Source organism: Equus quagga, chromosome 8, assembly GCF_021613505.1.
Source record: "Equus quagga isolate Etosha38 chromosome 8, UCLA_HA_Equagga_1.0, whole genome shotgun sequence".
Lineage (NCBI taxonomy): Eukaryota > Metazoa > Chordata > Mammalia > Perissodactyla > Equidae > Equus > Equus quagga.
Window position 1 is genome coordinate 63,165,064 of NC_060274.1, and position 23,390 is coordinate 63,188,453.

General features: G+C 36.0%; 1 non-coding gene across 1 annotated transcript; it reads left to right on the forward strand.

The window, feature by feature from the left end:
* The first annotated feature begins 6,502 nt into the window (after positions 1-6,502).
* Positions 6,503-6,608, forward strand: LOC124244292 (U6 spliceosomal RNA). Its single transcript, XR_006889942.1, has one exon. It is a non-coding gene; the product is annotated as a U6 spliceosomal RNA (small nuclear RNA).
* Positions 6,609-23,390: the final 16,782 nt, after the last annotated feature.

Consider the following 23,390-nt stretch of genomic DNA (forward strand, 5'->3'; position numbering starts at 1 on the left):
AAATATTTTCCCTTCCTATTTCCTGTTGCCCTGGGGAAAACTGCTGTTACCATAGAAAAGGAATTCGATGTGTCTAACCTATGCATTCCTTTCTAGGGGCAAACAAAAGAAACACTGTGAGGGAATTACTTTCGCAGCTCTTCACCTTGAGTCCATTAGCATGCTCAGTTAAAAGAAACATTTTCCCTGTTTTTGAAGTTAGATTCCTTATTGATTGTTTCTTCTCACTTCGGAGTTTTCCTTTAGTTCTGTAGAGGAACATTACATGATGATCATACAAAAAGACCAGAAATGTGAATCCATTCTAACGTCCATTCAAACACAGACCACTCACCTCTCAGCCTTGTGCTGTGGAACCTACTTCTGGAAGAAACTCCATTCTTAATTTTGTGGTTTTTACACATATACCCCAAAAAAGTAGTTACCATGGAAACTGGGGAGTAAGTAAGCTTATTTTAACAAATAACTTTAACAGAAGTGCTTACTTGCCATTGCCTAAGCTGGAATAACAATAGTGCACTTAGCAAGGGAATATAGAACTTTCTATCATAAAGTTGGCTACTTTTTTTTGCCAGGTGCTCCATAACTCTTCAAGTGTATTCCCAATATAGGAATAATATTTTCTGTATTAATGACATAGGAAAATGTTATTTTGACACAGCAGTATGGTGGTTAGTGAAAAATAAATTGATTTGATTTATATTGCCTTATGTGTCTACATCTTTCCCTTCTACTCTGTCTGAGGCTTCAAAAGGGCATTCTTAAGAGTTTTGTGGGTTTTGGTGTCCTTTATTTTTAATTAAACATTGAAATGATTTATTGTACAAAATTCAGAGAACAGGGTAAAATGTACAGAAAGTGAAAAAAGGCATGAACTCATTACCTTGAATCAGTTTGGTTAATAATTTGATCTATGTTCTTATCAAATCTCGGCTATCATAGCCGAGATTTAGCTGAGATTATTGAAGGCCTTAATTGCAATTTTAAAAGAAACTGCAGACTCCTTACTGAAGTGGCTGGAGTCCATGTATTCAACTGCCATGTTCAGTGTCTCTTTACCTTTATTCTTTAGCAGTTGAATTTCTCTAAGCCATCTATCATTCAGCATGTGTGTGTGTGTGGTTTTTGATTCTTTTTTTTATTGTGGTAACAGTGGTTCAGCATTTCTCATTATTAATGTGCTCTCACTTTTGCTTTAGAATGTTTATTTTCCCTATTTGATATGTAGGATCTATGTAACTTTGGAATTTTTTTTGATTAAAAAAATTTGATCGATAAATACTTGCTATGGGAAAGAAACCAAACAATATTTTTGGTGCCACAGTGTCAGATTCCAGATTTATCTGAAAAATACTCACTGCTGACAGGTAAGTGCTGTGGGACTTAAGATACCAAGAAGGCATAAGCGATGATGAGATGAGATGGCTGAAGTTGGCAATGGTTCTTTCTTCCATCCTGATAAAGCCCCTACCTGCATCTTATGGGAAGTCGGCTTTTAAGGTGGAAGAGCTGAGGACGTGTGTGACTGAAAATTGCAGGGAACTGGGAAATGTTGTAATCAGAAAAAGGTTTTTGGATTTATATAAGCTTCCATCAAAATGTACTCTTTGTCAGAAGACTAGCAATGCTAATAGACTTTTTCTCAGGATACTAATAGATACCATTTACTGAGTGCTTACTGTATGTCAGGTACACGACATTTATTATCTAATGAAATCCTCTCAACCACCCTATAAATTAAATACTATTATTTTTCTCATTTTAGCAATGAAGAAACTGAGTTATAGACGAAGCAAGTAATTTTCTCAAAGTCAATATCTAGTTAGTAACGATGTCAGAATTTGAACTTCGACACTCTGACTTGAGTCCATTTTCTTAACAGTGTTCTGCTGTGCTCCATTTGGTGGATCCAGATCAATATTTCAAGACTCTATGAGCCTTGTTATCAGTCTTTTCTGAAAAAGAAACAGCAATTACCAAATGTCAAATATAGAGAACATTTGGCAGTTTTCATTTTTAAATCTCTGTGGAATGTAAATTCAAAACTTTTAAAATTAAACCTATTACTTTCCCTTTTTTGAAATGGACCAAAAAGTTTACTGAATGTCTTCAATAGAAAATTCAGCACTTGTCTAAGCACACCATTACTGATAGCTGATTCTATAGGTTCTCTGTAATTTTCAATGTGTTTTTTACAATTTCTGTAAGTTGCAGATAACTGATAGCAATTCTGATGATTGCTGTCCCAGATCATGCATATGGATTTTTATCTGGGGTAAATGCAATTGATTTCTCCCTATTTCCCATGGAATAAGCCAGTTTTGCAACTATTTGTAAATTAATTTAAGCAAGTTTAATCTTTATATATATGTGATTCCTTAACTCTCATTTGAATCAACTGTAACATCTATGACTCCCTCGTTAATTAATGAGTTAAAATCTTTGCCAGGTATCTATTTTACGTTTGCATGAGAGTCATGATTATATCCTCTTTTAAAATCTCACACTTCCTTTTCTTCATTTATTCCAATTAGTCTCCATATTCTATACATCCTACTTCAAATATATTTTAAGCCTATCTTTTCTGTTCTTTTTGCCCTGTCCGGGCTCTCATCATCTCATCAGCACACTATAGCAGCAGTCTAACTGGTATATAAATGTTTGCTGAACAACTGCATAAACACCCAGGTTTGGGATTGGCATTATAATAGTTATTGTCAATAACGGGAACAGGTGAATTGGAAATAGCAGGAGATAACAGGGCTCTAGAGAGGCTGTTCTTTCAAAAATGTTTCTGAAGTATGATTTCATTGATACTTCTTTTTCTAATAAAATATTTTAGTGCAATAGGCACATTCCTTACTTCAACAATAATATAATTGCTTTTGCACCCAAAATTCAGCTGGCTTTGCAGTGGCTTGTTGCCTGGTTACATCTCTTCTTCCTTCTTTTCCGTTTCTTTAGGCATGGTTGAGCGACAGCAGATAGTTTGTTCACCACCTAAAGCTTATACTATTCAAATTAACAGTAATACATTCAGTTTCTTATTTTTTAGTCTCGATAATAGGATTGATTTGACTGGTGATAGTAGGGGATGAAGAATGGGGCCTCTTCAACATGTAAAATTTCCTTCGCTATTCAGAGTATTAAATGCTTTAGGCTCCTCCTCTAAAGAATACCCCTCAAAAATGTCCTTTGTCCCAGCCACATGTAAAAGAATGAAAAGTGACCATTCTTTTTCACCATTCAGAAAAATAAACTCAAAATGGATCAAAGACCTAAAGGTACGACCTGAAACCATAAGGCTTCTAGAAGAAAATATAGGCAGTACATTCTTTGACATCAGCATCAAAAGGATCTTTTTGGACACCATGTCTTCTCAGACAAGGGAAACAATAGAAAGAATAAACACATGGGACTTAATCAGGCTAAAGAGTTTCTTCAAGGCAAGGGAAAACAGGATTGAAACAAAAAAACAACCCACCAATTGGGAAAAAATATTTGCAATTCATATATCCGACAAAGGGTTAATCTCCATACTATCTAAAGAACTCACCAACTCAACAACAAAAAATCAAACAATCTGATCTAAAAATGGGCAGGGGACATGAACAGACATTTCTCCAAAGAAGATATATGGATGGCCAATAGGCACATGAAAAGATGCTCATCATCACTGATCATCAGGGAAATGCAAATCAAAACCACACTAAGATATCACCTTACACCTGTTAGAATGGCAAAAATAACCAAAACAAAAAGCAACAAATGTTGGAGAGGTTGTGGAGAAAAAGAAACCCTCATGCACTACTGGTGAGAATGCAAACTAGTGCAGCCACTATGGAAAACAGTACAGAGATTTCTCAAAAAATTAAAAATAGAAATACCATATGACCCAGCCATCCCACTACTGGGTATTTATCCAAAGAACTTGAAATCAGCAATTCCAAAAGTCCCATGCACCCCTGTGTTCATTGCAGCATTATTTACAATAGCCAAGACAAGGAAGCAACCTAAGTGCCCATCAACTGATGATTGGATAAAGAAGATATGGTATATATATATATATATATGTATATACACAATGGAATACTACTCAGCCATAAAAAAGGATAAAATCATCCCATTCACAACAACATGGATGGACCTTGAGGTAATTATGTTAAGTGAAATAAGCCAGATAGAGAAAGACAATCTCTGTATGACCCCACTCATATGTGGAAGTTAAACATGTAGACAAAGATAACAGATTAGTCGTTACCAAGGGAAAGGGGGGGTCAGGGGTGGGCACAAAAGGTGAAGTGGTGCACCTACAACACGACTGACAAACAGTAATGTACAACTGAAATTTCACAAGGTCATAACCTATCATAATCTCAATAAAAAGTTTTTAAAAAAATGTTGTTTGTCCAAAGTTGTTTTGTTGTTGTTGTTCTTGTTGTTTTCCAAGCACTTCCTCTGGTAGGTGCCAACTTCAAAGTCCATTGTTGCATATTCTTGTGGCAACATAAACAGCATAAACTGTAGCCCAGAATGCTCACACATAATCTGAATATACTAATTTAAGAGTGAAAAAATGCCCTGTGTAAATCCTTGAACCTCAGGATGACACCTGGAACCACTGTTTGGAATCTAGAGGTCATATGCAGGGCAGGTAGATAAAGAGCTTTCCACAAATAAGTTCTAAAGCTGGAGGGATGCCAACGATTAGCTATGAAGATACTAAAAGTATCCTCAATGAACCCTTTTTTCTGAAGTTTCTTTGACTGCACACACAAAATGATTAAAAATAATCCTCTTCCGAAGGCTCGGAAGCCATCCAGTACTTGCCTAAGTGTCAGCAAGAATAGGAAGGCTTTAACGTTCTTGAAAGTCTCAGGCATATTGAATTTGCCATTAGCAAAATATTGGAATTTATGAGGACCAACAGCTGAAGAAAAGAAAGGGGGGCTGTCCTCTTCCTATTTAAGTTGAAACTGCAAAGGCTGTATGTTTCCATTTTTGGCTGCCAAATTGTTACTACGTAAATATTGCTAAGAACGCCCATTTTATCTAGATGCCTTATAAAATGGATAAGATGTCAAAATACTCCTCTAAAACAAGGAATTTCAAACTTCAGTAAAATTTTTAAATCAAGTGGCTTCAATATTTTTCTAAATGGTACTTTCCCACAGATATGAATCTAATGAATGCCCAGACACAATGAAAATTTATGTATATATCTGTTAGAAAAATTTCCCTTTCTATTGAAATTATTTTATTATAAAATTGTGGGCAATTTTTTTTCACTAACACAAACCTGTTCTTAGCTTTCATTAAGAAAATTATCTGTGAACTAATACATAATTATACAACCCTATGTTTCCTAATCTTTTTTCACTTAGGAACTCTGAGTTTTAAAAAATCATTTCATCCATTTTTGTAAGGTATACAATAAAAAGTGAACATAAGTGAAATATTTTAACATTAGCATATCAACAAACAATACAATATATTTATTTAAAATAATAATTTTTAATATTTAAAATGTTAATATCTAATAAGTTTTAAAATATATAAAGATAAATTTAGACTCCTTCCTGTTCAATAAGAAAACAAGGTGCTTAATTTCCTTTGAATTAGTCACGTAAGACAAAGCCCACTGTGTCAAAAATACTATTTAAAATAAAATGTTTTCTTTTAGTACTGAATTTATGTTAAAAAAATATTAATATGTAGCAAAATGTTATGCATCAAAAAGACTAAAAACACCTTTCATGACCTTGCAATTTTAGCATATTCTTCAAAAACTCAACAGATTTGTTTAAAAAAAATTTTTTTTTATTGATAAGGCAAAAGTGGTGTTTTCAGGCTATTTCTGACAATCTTTCAACAAAGAAAATTGCTTTAGGGTATAGTAATTCACAATACCTAGATTACACATTATGTTTTCTCATTATAACCTAAGTTTTTGAAGTCCTTCTCTTGAAGAACTATTTAAGACTATAGCTCTGGATCTGGTGAAGAATAGCTTTTGTATTATAACCACCAAGGAAGCAGAACTGCCTGCTTCATAGCATGACTAAATTGATAAGATTGATTTATTACAGTAACTAAAATGTCAAAATTGAGGTGAGTAAGCTTCTCCATTGGGGTATAATACATAACTCTTTCATAAGAATTTTATCAATATTTTCCCCTGGATAAGATCATATCATGGACAATGAAGGCATCAACAAATCTCTTGAGCCCGTCAATTTATTTTGCACAATGTACAATCTCAGATAATTTTATGTAAAGAACATTTTATCTGTACAAAATTATCCTTTCATTTGACAGTTCTCCCCATGAATTTCTTATAATAATGATAAGTTAATTCAGACATATAAAGTATATCAAAGCAACCTAAAACATTTCTGGCATCTCTCTTTTTATAAGATAAATGTATAAATCATTGTGATTTTCCAGGGGGTCTTTGAGAAATCTCAAAGGTAATTTTAATGTTAGTTTTAAAAGATATCTAGTGCTCATTTTGGCAGTACATATACTAAAATTGGATGATATAGAGAAGATTAGCATGGTCCCTGCATAAGTATGACATGCAAATTTGTAAAGCATTCCATGTTTTTTCAGCAAATGGTGTTAGCAAAATGGAATATTCACATGCAAAAGAATGAAGCTGAACTCTTAACTCACACCATATACAAAAGATTAACTTAAAGTGAACCAAAGACCTAAACATAACAGCTAAAACTACAAAACTCTTAGAAGAAAATATATGGGAAAAGCTTCATGACATTGGATTTGGCAATGCTTTCTTGGATATGACACCAAACGCACAGGCAACAACAACAAAAAATAGATAAATTGGTCTATGCCAAAATTAAAAAGTTTTGTGCATCAAAGGACAGTATTAACAGAGTGAAAAGGAAACCCATGAAATGGAAAAAAAATTGCAAATCCTATATCTGATTAGGAGATAATATTCGGAATATATAAAGAACTTCTACTACTAAACCAAAAAATAAACAACGAGATTTGAAAATAGGCAAAGAAATTGAACAGACAATTCTCCAGAGAAAATACACAAATGGCTAAAAAGCACATGAAAAAATGTTCAAATCACTAATCATTAGAGAAATGCAAATCAAAACCACAATGAGATATGATTTCACAACCATTAAGAGAGCTATTTTCAAAAAACAGAAAATAACAAATGTTGACAAAGATGTGGAGAAACAGGAAACCTTGGCATGGTGGTGCCAAGATAAAATGGTGCAACCACTATGGAAACTGGTATGACGGTTCCTAAAAAACAATTGAACATAGAATTACCATATAATCCAGCAATTCCACTTCTGGGTATATACCCCAAAGGCTTGTACAGCCATGTGCGTAGCAGCATTACTCACAATAGCCAAAAGGTGAAAGCAATACAAGTACCCATGAAAGGATGAGTGAAAAAACGAGATGTAGTACACACACGCAATGGAGTATTACTCAGCTTTAAAAGGAAAAGAATTCTGACACATGCTACAACTTGGATGGATCTTGAAGACATTCTGAGTGAGCTAAACCAGTCACAATAGGACAACTACTATATGACTCCACTTTTATGATCTACTTAGAGTAGTCAAATTCATAGAGACAGAAAGTAGAATGTTGGTTGCCAGGGGCTGGGGGGAGACAGGAATGGGAAGCTTTGTTTAATGGGTGTGGAGTTTCAGTCGGGGAAGATGAAAAAGTTCTGGAGATGGATGGTGGTGATGGTTGCAAAACAATGTGAATGTACATATTGTACTTAATGCCACTTAAAAATGGTTAAGATGGTAAATTTTATGTTATGTGTATTTTTACCACAATAAAAAAAATGAAAAAGACATCCTAAAAAATTTATTTTTCTGAGTTTAGGATCTGATCTTGAGGAAGCAAAATAAAGAATTGCCAGAAAAAATTTGGTCATTTGATTGAGACAGGAACACAATTACCTGTGAGCAATGACAAGTTATAGCCTAACCACACATAAATCAAAATAGCAAGAATATTTTATGATAAAAATAGAAGAAGGTAACAAAATTGTAAGGAACTTCAGCTATTCTGAAGAGATGAACTTTTTAAAAGAGTTATCAGAAACATAATAAAGTCAGCACATATCACAGAAAATTATTGTAGTGATATACAGAATTTCTGCTAAACTTGCAGATTACACAGAAGGTAAAAAATAACCTTTTATTCCCCTTGTTAAAAGCGGACTAAATATTTCAAGATTAATTTACATTTTCATAGGGGGAAAATGAAATTCCAGTATTACATTAATTCAGTCCTTGGCAATAAAAGATATTATCATATCTTCATAAATAAACCCACCAAAATTAAGAAACATTGTCAAAATTTTAACATATTTTGTCTGTTTTCTTTCATACTCAGATACTATAAAGTATGGCAAGTAAAATTCACTTTCCTCAAAGTTTCTACAACTTGCTATATACACTCAAGTTTTATCTTTCTCTATGTTCTTTAATATTCTGGAACAAACTGAATTTTAGTCTAGAACAAATCTATTCTGTTTTTTCTCAAAAAACATGCCCGTCTACCTCTCCTGATTGTCAAGGGCTGTATTTCTTTTTTCCATTTTATATAATTTCATTTTTTCTTAATTTGTTGAGATTTGTTACATGACCTCAGGTATAGTCTATTTGGAGAATGTTCCATGTTCATTTGAATGATCATCATATATCTCTCTTCATCCCAGGTAATAGTTCCTTGTTTTGAAGTCCACGTTATATGATATTAATACAGCCACTCCAAGTTTCTTTTGATTATCATTTATATATTATATTTTTAAAATCGTTTTAACATATCTATTGCAGAAAGAGTAATGAATAGCAAAAGACCTTGAGGAAATTTGGGGATTGATGGAAATAGTATCTTGATTGAAAGTGATATCATGAAAGTTATATATCTGTTAAAATTTATCAAATTGTTTACTCAAGTTGAGTACAATTTTTGGTACAAAAATTATACCTCAACAAGGTTGATTAAAGACAGAATATAATAACAAAAAATATCTAGAAGCTCTCCAAGTATTCAGAAATTAATACACCTCTGAATAAACAATGGGTCAAAGAAGAAATCACAATGAATATCATACTGGATCATTAGTTAATATAAACATCTTAGGATTATTTAATTCTTTAAGAAAATTAAACTGGCATTTTACCTGTGTTTTACCATTCTGTTTATTATTTGATTAGAGCCCAGATACTGTGAAGTTTGTGCTATCTTGTAGATTTCTGTGTGATAGACAGTTAACATCCAGAATTAGGTTGGGTTTTTTTGTTTGTTTTTTACTGTGAAGCATCCAGTTTTGTATCTAACCTAGCAATCTTATTCTAACCTTACTCTACTCAAGTGCCTATAAATAGATAATTCCTCAAAATGTCCTTTGAATTAGCTTTACCATCTTACTTGTTAATGTTAGGAGATGATTCTCCATGGATCTCTCACATTTCTGTGTGTCTTATGAACAGAGGTACTAACTGCCTTTGTTCTGAATTATCTTTTCAAGAATGTTTGTATAGCAAACAGCCTTGGATACACAGTATTTCCTTCCAGAGGAAATCGTAGTTTTGCTTACAGCCTTGGAAGATAGAGATAGGTTTGCCTCCCAAGTGGGGCATGGTGAGGCAGGGGTCAGGGGGTGGGGGTGGGGTGTCAGGCATTCTAGCATGTATTACCTAAACTCAGAGTTCCTATGCAACACACTGCATGTGCAGGTGTCACCTGGCCTTCTTCATATCACTCTGTAGAAATTGTAGTTTGAAGAACTGGCACCAAATTTGCTTATGCTCATGCGACTGGGTGTGCTGTGAGTAATAAATTTGTTTTTGTCTCTGACCCTAGCATCTTGCATCTTCTGCCAGCATCCATGAATCCGTAGCAGGCAACTTTTTAGCTTGCAAGTATCGTAAAATCTCCCACCTTTTACTATTCTTGGCAGTTTCTTCATGATTTAAAAAATTGGACAATATATTTGACATGTTCATTCTATATTTATATGAGAGCTGTGTTTCAATTCTTTGAAAATTATACTTTAGCATGTTGATAGGTTATCCACTGAGATACCTGAATGGACTTATCTGTTGAATTCAATACAATGGTATTGTCCAAGAAGTGGACTTAATGAGCTGTAAAGCCTAGGCATGTCTTTTTTTAGCCCCTGCAGTAATTGCCAGTCAACCATGGAAGTTTACCTTTGTTGACACACTGTTTCTCCAGTTTTTTTCTTTCTTTCTTTTTCCCTCCTGATTTTTGTTTTCTTTCTTAGTTCTTGGTCAAGTCTGTTAGTTGGTCTATGTTTTGTCTAACTGGGTGTTTGAGCTAAGTTGCTCTCTACAACAACCAAAAGCAAGAACGAACGGTCTAGTAGGCTGGTCTTGACCGCATAGTCCGTTGAACATCCTGTGTGTACATGCATTTGATTTGTGTGTGGCCAATAAGGGTTTCCTAATCGATTACAACAATGATTGATAACCTGTCTGCATGGTCTTGCCATTTAGTAATCTCTGTAAGGATAATGGAGATCTGTCCTTTGTCAGGTAAGAGACAACAAAGAATCTGGCTTGTTTTTCTGTTTGACTATTTGAGAACACACATCAACTAAGAAAATATTTCTGTGTCCATTGGAAAGAAGAATATCTCTTTGATATCCGAACTGTGAGTTCTTGTGCTCTGTGTTTACTTTTACCTGTGGCTGTGGTCGTAGAACTACAGCTGCAAACTCTCTCTATGGTTTTCTGGGATTGAGGAAAGTCTTTAGCACCTTTTGGGTGATTTCAAATATTTTCCTACCTACAGAGCATATTAACAAATTAGATTGTAAAGTCTTACAAAAGAAAAGAGCTCTGTTCTTATTGGTTTATACAAGTTAATAAGTTATTGCGTAAGCCTAATATTCCCAGAATTTCTAGAAATTAAAGAAACTCAATTTAAATATTTCATATCAGTCTTTTAAAAAAACACTTTCTAGAGAAAGTTAGTTTAGAAGCATTTTCATATAATCATCCAAATCCATATTATCAAGGTGAAATCTTGGACAAATCACACTGGATTCATAGTTTTGTTTTAAATCAGGTTTCTCCACTTTGTCATGGTTGACATTTTGGGCCAGATAATAGGAATTTAAAAAATTAAACTCTTTCAAAAGACATCTTTCATTACAATTTCATTTAGTTTTTCTAATCCTAAAAAATTTGTGGAAACAAAGATAACTTACTGGATCCATGGAACTAATGCAGGAAATCTTCAACATTTAAATCATGAAAAATTAAACTCATCTTGTACTAACTAAAATATTTTGCTAGAAATATTTACATGTGGGGCCAGCCCCATGGCCAAGCAGTTACGTTCCCTCGCTCCACTTTGGTGCCCCAAGATTTTCCCAGTTCGGATCCTGGGCACGGACATGGCACCACTCATCAAGCCATGCTGAGGTGGTGTCCCACATATCAGAACCAGAAGGACCTACAACTAGAATTTACAGCTATGTACTGGGGGGCTTTGGGGAGAAGAAGAAGAAATATAGATATATTTACATATTCATAACATTAGTAGGAAGACACAGTTTTGATTTTAAGCTAAAATTAAATTACTCTAATTTGTCCAAAGAATTGTCTACTTAAGAATATCTTTTCCTGATTTTTCAAATATAAATAATCTCTACAACAAAATATCAAAAAAAAATTTTTTTAAGATTTTATTTTTCCTTTTTTTCCCAAAACCCCATAGTATATAGTTGTGTATTTTTAGTTGTGGGTTGTTCTAGTTGTGGCATGTGGGATGCTGCCTCAGCATGGCTTGATGAGTAGTGCCATGTCTGTGCCCAGGATTCGAACTGGAGAAACCCTGGGCCACCAAAGCAGAGTGTGCAAACTTAACCACTCGGCCACAGGGCCAGCCTCAAATATCAAAAATTGTAAAGGCTGTGGAATTTTGCCCAAGGTTCTCAATATTGAGTTTTTCTTTCTAGCTGGGAGTCACATCAATTACTTAAACTCACAGTTAACTTTTCACTCTTGGCTAGGGAAAACATACATAAGAAGTACGAACAATTTAATATTTCCTCTGTCCGTTTTTTATTTTGGAAATTCTTGACTTTATATCTGCACTAGATATTCCTAGAATTTACACATAATGACAGAGAAATGTTCATGAACAAATTAATTTCCAAAGAGAAGGGAAAATGAAAGGGAAAGGAAGTGGGGAAGGACGAAGCAAGATAAAGCCAGCTTAAGACGGATATGAAATTATCACTGGTAAAGGAAAATTGCCTAAACTCTGCAAGGAGAGGAGATGGGTTAGAGGAAAGAAACTATTTTTACAGATATACGCGCAAGAGAAAAAAGAATTATAATTTATTTAAACAATAAGTAGAGCCTTTAATCATTCCATTAAACCTTATGATTAAAAAGTTGGTACTTAGTAATCACCAAAGTGGGAAAACTTGGAAGAGTGGATCTCTTGTGTTAAAAAGTGACCCCTTGTTTGAACACACAAGTCAGAGAATCTCCTCCTAAGGTTTTCTTCCTATTTGCATCTTGTTCTTGTCAGAAATTGCCGGAAATGGCCATGATAATTCCAAATTCTCCCTGGTAAAATTAGGCCAGTTGGAGAAATACGTTCATGAATGAAAGCATGAAGGCAGCACATGTGTGGCCCAGAGTGTCAAAGAAGATCCCATGATAATCACTACACTTGGTAAGAATCTGGCCAATTAGCAAGTCTCACAGGCTTGAGGCTTCCAGCTACAAGCAAAAGAAATGAAATTAAGTAATTATCAAAGAAACAAAGTCCAGACTGAAGAAAAGTCTTATTAGGTTTGACTAGGTGGCCCAAGGCAAAATTGATCCCATAAGGATGCTGGTCTGATGAGACCTTTTGAACTTGTCAGCCCTGGAGGATGGATTGAGAAACGAACTACTGAACCTACGTTAATCCTTTCCCCTCTGAATTTTGTCTTATGAATTCACAACACAAGGTAACAAGAACAGAAAAAGAATCAAAATATTCTGTTGTTAATAATAAGCCAGGTTTCCCTCCAAATATAACAGTTTTCAAATCTGCCCAGTTAACCAAAGAATTCCTGAGCGGAATCCTTATTCCAAGAACACAAAATAAACTCAGTTTTAGAGGGCTTCCCATGAATCTATTGGCCCTGAGCACTCAGCACTGCAGTGGGAGAGATCCTGACCATGAGGTTCAAGAAGCCCCAAGGGTCCGTGTGGTTTCAGAGCTGAGAACCTGGAACTGTCAGCCAGAGGGTCTCAATCAGACCTTCTTGTAGCCTCCAGGATTGTCAATGTCAATTCCCCAGAAGAACATCAGAGAAACCTGTTGATCAGACAAAGCTAAGTTTATTAGACTGAGTGTATTAAGGGAGAGCACCACCTTGAAAGTCTTAGTGTGTCTCAGAAGGGAGATTTCAAGAAACAACATTTCGGTTTAGAGGGCTGGGTTTACGAGGTTTAGAGCAAGTCTTTCACGGCAGATTACTGATTGTGATAGTTTTGACACAATAAATTGGGACTGATGGATACAGCAAGGTATTTTGATGAGTAAACTGTTGAAAGTTAAACAAAGTGTTTGCCCAAGCCAGCTATCTAGTGCCCTAATAGGCGAGCTGTTTATCTAAATGAGCAAAGTATTTGCCTGGACAAAATTGGTTTGCAGAAACTCCCTGAACAAATAGTAAAATTTCCTGACTTATAGTTTTATCTCTTGAGCCAGAGTTCTCTGGAACAAACAGTTGTGTCATGGCCAGACAGGTGGTCTGAGTTCTCAGAACCTTTCTACTGTGTGACCTCTACTATAGCTTGCCCAGTGGTATACCTGGAAGGTATCATGCTTTAAGATGATTTCCCACATAAAACTCAGTTAATATTTGTCAGAGGAATAATTTTCTTCTGTTTCCTCAGAACATACCCTTTCTTTAGAATGGTATTATCCTTCCATTGATATAGTAATATTTCTGTTTCCATTTTCTTGCAGAAGGGGTACTAATTGTTAATAGATTAGAGTTAAAAGAGGTTTTTCCACAGTTTGGATCTCAGATTCTTTCAGGCTTCTGGGTACACTGGTCTATCCTTCCTTAACCTGCTCCCATTCATATCTAGCAAAAATTCATCAAACTTCTAAGGCTAGTAACAATTTCTTCTGACTTGAATGTTTTGCATTTATTTCCACAAAAACCTAGTTGCCTTTATGACCCTTTTGTAAAGCAAAGCAAATAAGTTGCACATTCACCTTCTAATATGACTGGCAAAATAAGAAAATAAGATGACAGATGACAGAATCACTCTGGGCACTTTATAATATGAGCTATCTCATTGTTTTGGACTAGAACAAAAATGTCTTTGTCAATCGTAATGCAGTGAGGCAGTTTAAATGGAAGCTTGAAATACATATTTTATTGCTAGCATTTATTAAAACAGAGAAATTAAAACCTAAATTTGACACACTAAATATTAGAAACATTTCTACAAGCCATCCAGAAGAGCTTTTTTTTTTGAGGAAGATTAGCCCTGAGCTAACATCTGCTGCCAATCCTCCTCTTTTTGCTGAGGAAGACTGGCCCTGAGCTAACATCCGTGCCCATCTTCCTCTACTTTATATGTGGGACGCCTGCCACAGCATGGCTTGCCAAGCAGTGACATGACCACACCCTGGATCTGAACTGGCAAAACCCAGGCTGCCAAAGTGGAACGTGCACACTTAACTGCTGAACCACCAAGCCAGTCCCAGAAGAGGTTTTTTTTGACAACTCAGATTAAGAGGTAAACATAGGCAATACAGATACGTAAAGAAAATGATCATACTGGATGTAAAAGCATCAATAGAAAGCTCTTAAAAGTCAAGAGTGTGAAAACCAGACAAGGCCATGGAGATGCCTGGAATTTAATTAGATATCTTCTAATATTTATTAAAAATATAGTTCTAGAAGATAGAAAGAATATGAAAAGAATATAAGATATGGCCAAGTCCAAAGGTATTCAAAGGTAGACAGAAAGATATTTAAATATCTTAAGAGACAAAGAACAGGAACCAGAAAGGATGCCTACTTTCACCACTCTTTTTTAACATAGTATTGGAAGTCCTAGCCAGAGTAATCAGGCAAGAAAAAGAAATAAAAGGGATTCACGTTGGAAAAAAAGAAGTGAAACTGTCACTCTTTGCAGATAACATGATTTTATATAGAGAAAACCCTAAAGAATCCACTAAAAGACTTTTAGAATTAATACATGAATACGGTTAAGTCACTGGATACAAAATCAACATACAAAAATCGGTTGCATTTCTATACACTAACAACAAAGTAGCAGAAAGAAAAATTAAGAATACAATCCCATTTACAATTGCAACAAAAAGAATAAAATACCCAAACAAAAAGAATAAACTTAACCAAAGAGGTGAAAGATCTGTACACCAAAAACCATAAAACATTATCGAAAGAAAACAAAGAAATGGAAAGATATTCTGTGCTCTTAGATTGGAAGAATTAACATGGTTAAAAATGTCCGTACTTCCTAAAGCAATCTATAGATTCAACGCAATCCCTATCAAAGTTCCAACAGCATTTTTCACAGAAATACAACAAAGAGTCCTAAAATTTATATGGAAAAACAAAAGACCCTGAATAGCCAAAGGATTCCTGAGAAAAAAGAACAAAGCTGGAGGTATCACACTCCCTGATTTCAGAATATACTACAAAGCCATAGTAACCAAAACAGCATGGTACTGGCACAAAAACGGACACATACATCAATGGAACAGAATTGAGAGCCCAGAAATAAACCCACACATTTATGGACAGCTAATATTCAACAAGGGAGCCAAGAGCATACGATGGAGAAAGGAGAGTCTCTTCAATAAATGGTGTTGGGAAAACTGGACAGCCACATGCAAAAGAATGAAAGTAGACCATTCCCTTACACCATGCACAAAAATCAACTCAAAATAGATTAAAGACTTGAATGTAAGACCCAAAACCGTGAAACTTCTAGAAGAAAACATAGGCAGTACGCTCTTTGACATGGGTCTTAGCAGCGTATTTTCAAGTACCATGTCTGACCGGGCAAGGGAAACAAAAGAAAAAATGAACAAATGGGTCCACATGAAACTAAAAAGCTTCTGCACAGCAAAAGAAACCACCAACAAAATGAAAAGACAACATAACAATTGGGAGAAGATATTCGCAAACCGTATATCAGATAAGGGGTTAATATCCAAAATATGCAAAGAACTAATACATCTCAACAACAAAAAAACCAACAACCCTATTAAAAAATGGGCAAAAGATCTGAATGAAGATTTCTCCAAAGATGGTACCCGGATGGCCAACAGGCATATGAAAAGATGCTCAACATCATTAGCTATCAGGGAAATGCAAATTAAAACTACAATGAGATATCACCTCACTCCGGTCAGAATGGTCATAATTAACAAGACAGGAAACAATAAGAGTTGGAGAGGATGTGGAGAGAAGGGAACCCTTGTTCACTGCTGGTGGGAGTGCAAACTGGTGCAGCCACAATGGAAAGCAGTATGGAGTATCCTCAGAAAATTAAGAATAGATCTACCAGGGGCTGGCCCCGTGGCCGAGTGGTTAAGTCCGCGCGCTCCGCTGCAGGCGGCCCAGTGTTTCGTTGGTTCGAATCCTGGGCGCGGACATGACACTGCTCATCAAACCACGCTAAGGCAGCGTCCCACATGCCACAACTAGAAGGACCCACAACGAAGAATATACAACTATGTACCGGGGGGATTTGGGGAGAAAAAGGAAAAAATAAAATCTTTAAAAAAAATAAAAAATAAATAAAAGACTAGATCTACCATATGATGCAGCTATTCCACTGCTGGGTATTTATCTGAAGAACTTGAAAACACAAATGCATAAAGATACATGCACCCCTATGTTCATCGAAACATTTTTCACACTAGCCAAGACTTGGAAGCAACATAGGTGCCGACTGAGGGACGAATGGATAAAGAAGATGTGGTATACATACATAATTGAATACTACTGAGTCATAAGAAATGATGAAATCCGGCCATTTGTGACAACATGGATGGACCTTGAGGGTATTATGCTAAGTGAAATAAGTCAGAAGAAGAAAGTCAAATACCATATGATTTCACTCATAAGTAGAAGATAAAAACAACAACAAACAAACACATAGCAACGGAGATTGGATTGGCGGTTACCAGAAGGGAAAGGAGGAGGGGAGAGGGCAAAAGGGGTGATTAGGCTCACATGTGAGGGGATGGACTATATTTAGTTTTTGGGTGGTGAACATGATGTAATCTACACAGAATTCCTAACATAACAAGATGTACATCTGAAAGCTCTATAATGTTATAATCCAACGTAACTGCAAAAAAAAAATAATTAAAATAAAATAAAATAAAGAAGTGAAAATCTATCTGAGATGATGAAGCAAGTGGCAACAATCTCAGTGGGGGCTGCACACTTCTTTTCAATGACAAGTGCAAGTATTTCCTGATTAATGTCAATAAACTGTCCCCGACAATCGGCACTTAGGCCCAAAATTGTTAGCAGAAGCCTACGTTGAATTATTTTAAATAGGAAAAGTTTTAATATGTTAACTATCAACACAAAGCCTCCAAGCAATTTCTTAAAATACAGAAAACAGTTGCATATGAGTAACAGACTCTAATGTTAGGATGCAAAATTATCATAACTAAACATCGTGTTGTTGCAGTAATTCTGAAATGCCTCCCCTTACACAATGGGCACCATAAGAGTCGCCTCTCTTTTATTAACGTGTGGCATGCTCGTCAAGGCTTCTACGCTGATTCTGTCACTCTGTCAGTTGTATTTGGATCGCAGCCCAAGCCTCTTCCTTCACATCAATCTGATAAAATATATTGCAGTGAGCTTTGGGGACATAAATATACATTTTCCCCATAAAATATTGTATTGAAAGATAAATATGTTTTATGAAGTTAGGGGTATTAAAATCCAAGAGGCATCCTAGTGGGAAAAATCTTAGGAGAGAATAGGTAGCTTATGCCTATATTAAGAAATTTGTGACTTATTTGTGCTTAAATTCATGGACATGAACTAGGTGAAACTCTTCTCCATCCTCTTTTTAAAGGTATGATGAAACTAGGACTTAGTGTAAACCCCTCACTGTTGTCATTAAAGAATCGTTCCAGAATTCTGACTTAAAAGAGAAGGAAATTCTGACACACTACAACATGGATGAACCTTGAAGACATTACGCTAAGCGAAATAAGCCAGTCACAAAAAGATAAACACTGTATGATTCTACTTACATGAGGTACCTAGAGTAGTCAAATTCATAGGAAGAAACATAAAAAAGTTGCCACGGCTGGGGGAGGGAGAAATGGGGAATTGTTTAATGGATATAGAGTTTCAAGTTTTTCAAGATGAAAAAGTTCTGGAGATTGGTCGCACAACAAGGTGAATATACTTAACACTACTGAAATATACACTTAGAAATGGTGAAAATGGTAAACTTTATGTAATGCAATTTTTTACTACAATAAAAATGGAAAAGAAAAAAGAATCATTCTAGAACCTCACCTTAGCAGGCATCTCCAAACATTTTTTGGTATGATGTAAATGTCTCTTTAGTGATTAATCATCTTTTTTTTTTTTTTTTTTTAAGATTTTATTTTTTCCTTTTTCTCCCCAAAGCCCCCCGGTACATAGTTGTGTAGCCCCCCGGTACATAGTTGTGTATTCTTCGTTGTGGGTTCCTCTAGTTGTGGCATGTGGGACGCTGCCTCAGCGTGGTCTGACAAGCAGTGCCATGTCCGCGCCCAGGATTCGAACCGACGAAACACTGGGCCGCCTGCAGCGGAGCGCGCGAACTTAACCACTCGGCCACGGGGCCAGCCCCGTGATTAATCATCTTTTTACCCAGGAAGAATTAGGACTATGTATAAAAATCTTAAGAAAATAAAAAATTCATAGTGTTGCTATTTTACACTACTAAATTTTGCATATTTACTACTATATTTTCTTATAATATTTGGCTTATTAACTTTGTAATTCCATTTTCTAAAGTGTACTTGTGTATTTGATTTAGATTTGTGACATTAAATTCAATTACTAAATTTATGTTCATTCTTGAAACATTTCAGATAACTTGGGACATTTATAAGTTACTTTATGAGATTAATAATAGTTAAGTCACCAGGAAGACTGTATTTAAGTTAGACAATTGTATTGCTGAGAAGAAAATTGAACATTTTAATGTAAAATGTTAAATGTAAAAGGAAATTTAATAAACTGAGATGTTTAAGGGAATTTAATAAGGTTCTAAAATCCTCCTTAAAAGCAAGGGTAAAAATTTGCTAGACTTAAAAAGAATTCAAAGACTATAAGGTAAATTAAAAGCTTAAGAAAGAATCAAGTAAATAAAATATTCATTTAAAAAGAAACCTAAGTAAACCTCTCAATGGCCTTTTCTAGACATAAAAGCTGCCTTTGAGGGCACCAAAAAAACTCCCTTTCACACTGGCAATAATACTGAGTGTGAAAGAATGCGAGTGGAGTTGCAGCAAGCCAAAAAGTAGTTGTTAACAGACACGGACACAGTGTGAGAAAGTCAGGTATAGAAACAACTAAATTCACTGACTGCAGAGAACCACGGCTAAAAATGGAGATGTGGAGTATTTGTCTTCCTATTTAAAGCATGTAGGACCCTTCTTGATAATTTTTAACCTCAGAGCCTTCACTCAGTTCTTTATTCATTAACTGCCTCCCCAGCAGGCAATTTGTGAGTCCTAGGGTCAGCCTGAACCTGTGGGGCCAAGACTACCCAGAGCCTTGATAATGAGCAGCCTAATTCTCTCTTCCTCACGGCACCGAGTAATTTATAATTCTGCTCAAGTACAGAAGCAGTTTGAGACTGACTCTGTCTCCGGTGCTCAAAGATTTTCTCACAATCAAAAATAGATTTTCTTTTCTTTTTAAGTAATCTGCAAAGCACCCTGCTCAGTAACATGTACATTTAATAATTTGGAGGGAAGATAATAAGGATGACCTGGTATGATACCATTTTAATGAGCCGGTTTCTCTCTAAGAAGGCTCTGGGCTGTGGTGAATCTGAGGTACACTTTTAAATGAGTCAGAATCGCTTATTGATCACCCTCTGTGTGTAGATGACTGGGTTAGCATTATTGACAATTTAAGAGAATAGCAAAAGGAAAAGCCTTGGACTTCAAAGAGGCTCTAACAGCCTTTTTGGGATATGGAACACTTCTGGGCAGGCAAGGAAAGGGCAACATGCTGCAGCCATATGTCAGCTTCAGGGCACTAGGTCACGCAGCAGGATATGAGGAAAGGAAATGAGAACTAGAAGGAAGCTATAAAAATGAAATTGCCTCCAAATAAATCCTCAGACCAACGGTCCAATGGAACATGTCAAGCAGGGACTAGAGAAACCCATCCAACATTATACCTCTTACTAACCAACCATCAGTTCACTGAAGACTTTTCAGATTTAAAAAAAAAAAAAAGACAATCACTGCTCTCCTTGAGAGAGTGAAAATACAAATTCCATTTACAGTCATGCACCGCATGACAACGTTTTGCATATACAATTACACACTGGGCAGAAGAAGAAGAAAAAGAAAAAGAAGATAGGCAGCAGATGTTAGCTCAGGTGCCAATCTCTAAAAAAAAACCCAAAACCTCTGTCTGTTCTCACTTGGATTGTCTCTGTTTATTTCCACATCTCCACTCAGAATTTTCCCACTTGAAAAACTTTGGTTTCCAGCCCTGTTAGGTTCCTGAGCACCATCAATCATATCCAGAGCCAGTGTAAAGATTATGCTACTTGATCCCAAATTCCAGCGGCAACACATCTGAGTAAAAAGGCCGTTTGTCTTACTCTAAAGAAATTTATAGACATAGATAATTTATTTGTGCCCAAAGCTGCATGGTGACTATGAGCTCATCCAAAAATGATGGAGGTCTCAATTCAAAGGTTTTTGGAGTCAAGCTGACTCATGCATGCTTGCCTATTTGTCTTTAATAAAACCAGGTTCTGGTCATCTCACTCTCCAAACCGACCTCTGAAAACTGACTCTAGAACCATAGATACGGATCCCGAGTAGTAAATCCGCAGTGACATCACAGTCATCTCCACTGGCTGGTCTATTAGCAGGGCTGCTGGTAAGAAGAGAGCTTGGGGAACATATTCTCTAGTCATGTAGTTTATAGAAATGTCAAAATTGCACTCAGTAAAAGACCAGCCAGCTCACAGGAAAGCTAACGTATTATCTCCACCAATGAGATAGAAAAATTAGCCTCAACCAGAAAGAGGCAAAAGTGAGTACTGGGCATTCTTGAGGCACAGTGTTGGGCTTGCAGCTTTGATGGACTTCCTATTGCCTGCGTTACTTTACAAGTCTGTAGGGACAGAAGTTAGCATGCAAATTTTTGTCCAGTCGAGATGCAAATAACTTCTACCCTGTATCATTTATTGTCTGGGAGGGTATGAACCAGGTTAGTACTTACCCCAGAAATCTAATACTAATATTCTTTTATTAAATTACCTATAGATTCCTGGCTCCTCAAATGGTCTCTGGACTAGTTTTAACATCTTATTGATTCCCTCATCAGTTGATGGGTTGAATAAAATCTGTGATACATGCTCATTTGGTGTTTTCATGAGAAGTGATTTTACCATTTTGAAAATTATACTTTAACCATTAAAAATTTAAGCTCTTGGGGCCAGCCTGGTGGCATAGCAGTTAAGTTTGCATGCTCCACTTTGATGGTCCAGGTTTCACAGGTTCGGATCCTAGGCGCAGACCTGGCACTGCTTGTCAAGCCACACTGTGGCAGCATCCCATATGAAAAAGAGAGGAAGGGTGGCAGATGTTAGCTCAGTGACAATCTTCCTCACACAAAAAAAACCCTCAAGCTCTTAAAGGAAAGATACCATATGACTTTTTCCCTCCTTAAATATTATAATATGATAATATATATTACTAGCTATGCTAATGTTGACTCAGCCTTGCATTCCTGGGATACGATAAATATGATATTGTGGTGCCAGATTCTACTTGCTAATATTTGTATTTAGTATATTTGCATTTATAATTATTAACAAATAACTTTCAACAAAAGGGAAAATCATGACACTTGTACAAATATAAAAATAAACACCTTAAAGAATTTATTTTATTTCTATCATATGAGGGAACCAAACAGATGTTATAACCAGTTCACAGGAAAATTAAAATAGAAAAAATTATGTGGAATAAAGGAATGCTGAGAGGAATTGCAAACGGGGGTAACACCTTTTTCCAAAGAGGGGAGGAAAACAAAGTTATTACCAGATAAGACAGCATTTACATATTTATCAGTTACCTAAACATAAAAAGAGGTGCAAAATAGCTCAAGACAATGAACAGGGCTAGACTCTGATAAGCTGGAAGGGTATGATATAGATGAAACACAGATTCCATTGAAACACAAAATTTTTTTTGACATAGTTTTCGATGAAATTGGTCTGAAATTTAAATGTTTTATGCAATCTTCATTGCATTTTGGTATTATAAAAGGAAAAAAAATCTCTCTAACTCTTCCATTAAGAAAGAATTTCTAAGGGCCAGCCCGGTGGCATAGGGGTTAAGTGCGTACATTCGGCTTCGGCGGTCCAGGGTTTGCTGGTTGGAATCCTAGGTGCAGACATGGCACCACTTTGCACACCATGCTGTGGTAGGCATTCCATATATAAAATACAGGAAGATGGGCATGGATGTTAGCTCAGGGCTAGTCTTCCTCAAGAAAATCCCAAACAAACAAACAAAGAATTTCTAGACACATGGACGTCAGTGGAAATGGTGGAGTACAAACCTCCAGGGGCCTGTCTTTTCCAAGAAACATCAAAAAACCTGGCAAAAACTTTCAGAATCAACCTTATAGGAACTCTGGCTGATAGGCAAAGGTTTGCAGCAAGCAGGAGAAAGGCCACAGAGAATTTTGTGACAGTTAACTTAGCCTTGTCCTGCCCCTCTCCCTGGTATTATTTTCCGCAACAGTATTCTGGAAATGATAAGCTGTGTTCCTGATGTGGGAACACGGTTCCAGAGTGAGTCAAGTCGACCTTGTTCCTGGGAATTGTGTTTTTTTCTTTTGACTTGTCTGTGGGTTTCCTGAAGGACTGATGCAGGGGGCCTGCCTTTGTTCCCCCTGACTTGGAATTCTCTCATGGTAGAAAAGCAACTACAAGGAGGATGTTCCTCTGAAACGTCACAAGTCAAAAGAGTGAGGTTCTGCCAGCTGGAGCAAAAAATAACACTTGAGACAAAGGACAGACACACAGAAAACAGGGAATAAAAATTTGGAG